The sequence below is a fragment of the Delphinapterus leucas genome, chromosome 7 (assembly GCF_059928025.1).
Source record: "Delphinapterus leucas isolate spDelLeu-1000000601 "Yukka" chromosome 7, BTC_Dleu_Yukka2, whole genome shotgun sequence".
NCBI lineage: Eukaryota > Metazoa > Chordata > Mammalia > Artiodactyla > Monodontidae > Delphinapterus > Delphinapterus leucas.
The window spans coordinates 1,560,799-1,565,000 of record NC_143135.1 but is presented as its reverse complement, the minus strand read 5'-3'; the positions used below and the strand labels follow the sequence as shown (position 1 = coordinate 1,565,000).

At 49.6% G+C, this 4,202-nt stretch overlaps 1 pseudogene; it reads left to right on the top strand.

Moving 5' to 3' along the window:
* Window positions 1-1,134: 1,134 nt before the first annotated feature.
* On the top strand, window positions 1,135-3,326 carry LOC149748656 (uncharacterized; annotated as a pseudogene).
* Window positions 3,327-4,202: the final 876 nt, after the last annotated feature.

Below are 4,202 nucleotides of genomic sequence, written 5' to 3'. Positions count from 1 at the left end.
CACGAGGGGGTCCCTTCCAACCCGTGACCCAGGCCCGCAGCTGCGTCTGCAAGGCCCCTGGGATTCCACCTGGGTGCCCCTCACAGCTTGTGGCTCACAGAGGCCATCTTCTGCTCCAGAACCCCGGCTTCCTGTGCCCTTCGCACCTGGCGAACTCCTGGTCATTCAGCCACACCTGAGGCCATGGCCCCTTTGGGGGCTCCGTCTGGCTCCCCCTCCCCGGCCCCCTCTTTCAAACACTGAGGGTAACATGGGGCTTTGTCCCAGGCCGTCTTCCGTCGTCTCAGACTCTTCCCTGAAATATCACATCCAAGACCCGCATGTCCATTGTGATGTAAACAGTAGGGTCCCCAGATGAAGGTGTGCAGATTCGCCCTGAGCCCAGGGCCTTCGGGCACAGCACGTCCTGACGGCTCTCCTTGGACATCTCAAAGGCACCCGTTAGGCGGCAAGGCTCTGCTCATGGCCCAGCCGTGCTGCCGGCTCTGGGAATTCACACCATCCGCGCCCAGCACAGCCCAGGGGCTGGGCGTTGCCCTCCAGGCCCCGTGTGTGGCCCAGCTGGCTGGCCTGGCCCCATGGCTGGCACCTACTTCAGGACACCATCATCTTTTTCTCCAGTGACTCCGGCCCCCTCCCAGCCAGCGTCCACTCGGCCCCTTCTGGTCTGGTCTTCCTATACCCACACGCTCAATGTGGCCCCCACGTTCCTGCCCAGATGGGGCCCTGCCGGCACCTCCAGGGTGAAAACCCTCACACCCAGGGCAACGGAAGCCAAGGAGAAGTTTCAGGCCATGGTTGAAATGCCGTCACACGTTCCCTGAGGCCGGGGCTGGGAGTGTGTGCATGGGGGCGACAGGCTGGTGGCAGGACCCTCCCTCCACTGTCCTGGACGTCCTGATCCCCCAGGTCTCGGCCAATCCCTCCATGTAGCTTTGAGCCATAAATCACTGCTTCCTCTCCACCCCTGCCCACACCTGACCCCTTACCCAGCTGCCTCGTCCTCTTCCTCTTCTTTCTGGAACCTTCTTCTTTCTGGAACCTTCCTGGGTCTCCACGGACCTGGTGGCCAAAGCTGGTGGTGGCATTTTCCTACACTACCCCTCACTGCCTTCTTCTCAATGGTCCCCAAACATGTTGTGTCTTCTGCACTTGGACCTGGGTCTCTTCTTGTCCTTGCTGGTGGGCATCGCCCACCCTCAGAGCTCCAGGTCTCCCTAATGGCTCAGCTCTCCCATCCAGTCTCCAGCCCTGAGCGTGACCCAGTCCACGGGCAAAGGACATCCTGGGAGCAGCCCATGAGCACCTTGGTTTCCACCCGTTGGAGTGAGATGCTCCGTCTTCTCCAAAGGACGATGGAAGGGGACGGAGTGACCCACTGGGACGAGCCTGGGTTCCGGAATCACCACCTGGAGGCCCTGCTGAACACCCACCTGAGCTGTTACGTGAGCTGGAAGAAAAACGTGGATTGTGTGATAAGGCAGCAGCCTCTCCTAACAGATTCCCGCCTCCAGGGCCGCCCCAAGGGCTTGGTGTGTGGGGGTGGGTGTCAGAGCTCCGAGGGCCCCCGCAGGCCGGGGTGGGGTGACCCACAGGCACTGCGACTTGTGGAGACACTCCTGCAGCCCTCGGGGCTGGGAGGCCGTCAACACTGTCACTCGCACACATTATTAATATTTTTTCTTGCTAAGGCTACTTCCTCTTGAGTTTTGTTTTTAGATTATGAAAATAATGCACGCTTGCAGAATGAAGCCTGCGCAGTGGAGAAGGGAATTAGAGAAAAAGAAATACCGCTCAGAGCACAGAACTGGGAGAGGCCCTGGGAGCAGTGCTGCGTCTATTTCTCATCTTTTCTCCGTCGCCCGAGTGGTGATTACAACATCTGAATGCCAGGGAGACGAAGTGGGGGTGATGACATGAGGGTAACGGAATATGTGGTTGTGACTAAGTTACTTGATGGAAGGACCATGAAAACGTGAGGGCAACTCGCACACGACTGAGGACCGAGCGTGAAAGCGGGTCCCTCGCAGCTCACAGACAAGCCTCTACAGCGGGAGATAAGCCCCAATGTGACAATCAGGTGTCTGAGCCTTCAGCTGTGAGGCCAAAGTCACGGTCCTGCTTGGGAAAACCTGGGAGCCTGATGGGTGGAGTCAGGGCAGCTGGATGGATGCCCCCAGGACGCTGGAGTCCAGGCTGCACTGAACTTCGTGACCTTGCAGGAGCAGCCATTCTCTCTGTTAGGAGCTGTGTCCTTTCCTGGCTTCCGAGCCTATAACAAGCATGAAATCACAGCATCACCTAGCCAGGAACATGCAGGACCTTATAAAGGAAGAGGGAGAGACAGAGACAGAGACAGACAGATGGAGAGAACATGAGTTCCAAATATCAGAAATGAGAGAGGCGACAACCACAGATTCTACAGATATTCAAAGAATAAGGAGGGGATATTAGAAACAACTTTATGCCAATAGATTTAATGACCTATAGATGAAATGGGTAAATACTGGTGACAAACAGGCGGGAGCTGGACCGGAAAATGTGTACAATGGCATCAAAAAGTATGAAAGCCTTCGGGATAAATCTGATGAAAGATGGAAAAGCCCTATTCATGGAAAACGGCAAAATATTGCTGACAGGAATGAAAGAAGAGTTAAATAAATGGAGAGATATCACGTTTTTACAGGTCCAAAGATTCAGTAATGTTACGATGTCATTTCTGCTCAAACTGATCTCTAGCTTCAGTGCAACCCCAATCCCAAATGCAGCCGTCCTCACAGCAGAAATGGACAAGGGGACTCTAAGATTCATAAGAAAATACAAAGGTTCTAGAAAAGTCAGGTGTCTCTGAAAAAAAGAGACAGAAGCTGGAGAACTAATACTGCCCAACAGCAGAGTTCTTAGTGTGGTTCTGGCAGAAAGATGGATAGAGGATACCAGTGGAACAGAGTAAGCCCGGGAATAAGTCCACACAGGTACGTACCATTTGCTTATTTTTTAATTTTAATTTTTTGAAGGTGCAGAACTCTTGATTTTTTAAATTGAGGTATAGATTAGATTATGTACCATTTATTTCTGTCCTTGGTGCACAGTGGAAAAAGGATAGACTTTTCAACAAACAGATGCTAGAATAATTGTGTGCCTTCTAGAAACGAACCAACTGCAAGCCCTACCTCACACCATACACAAAATTTAACTCAAAATGGATCATAGACATGAATGTAAAACATAAAACTATAAGATTTCCAGAAGGAAACATAAGAGAAAATCTTTGTGATGTTAGGCAAAGATTTCTTAGATATGAGAGCAGAATTACAATCTATAAGAGAACTAATGGATGAACTGGCCTTTATCAAAATGAAAAACTCCTGTCCTGCGAAAGATACTGTTGGGACTTCCGTGGCAGTCCTGTGGTTAAGACTTCGCCTTCCAATGCAGGGGCTGCAGGTTCGATCCCTGGTCGGGGAACTAAGATCCCACTTGTCTCGGGGCCAAAAAACCAAAACATAAAATAAAAGCAGTATTGTAATAAATTCAATAAAGACTCTAAAAAATGGTCCACATCAAACAAAAAAATCTAAAAAAAAAAAAAAAAAAGAAAGAAAGATACTGTTGAGAGACTGAACAGACAGCCTCATGCAAAAAAAATGAATCAGACCACTGTCTTACACCCTTCACAAAAGTGCACTCAAAGTGGATTAAAGACTTGAATGTACATCCCCAAACCATAATGTCTAGAAGAAAACATAGGCTCCTTGACATTGCTCTTGGCAATGATTTTTTGGATCTGATACCAAAAGCAAAGACAACAGAGGCAAAAATAAACAAGTGGAACCACATCAAACTGAAACCTTCTTCACAGCCAAGGAAACGAGCAATGAATGAAAAGACAGCCTAGGGAACGGGGGAAAATATTTGCAAATCATATATCTGATAAGGGGTTCGTATCCAAAATACATAAAGAACTCATAGGACTCAACAGCAAAACAAAAAACAAACAAACAAAAAAACCCCAAACAATCTGATTAAAAAATGGGCGGAGGACCTGAAGAGACATTTTTCCAAAGAAGATACACAGATGGCCAAAATGTACATGGAAAGATGCTCAACATCACCAATCATGAGGAAAACGCAAATCAAAACCACAATGAGATACCACCTCACAGCTGTCAGAATGGCTATCATCAAAAAGACAACAAGGG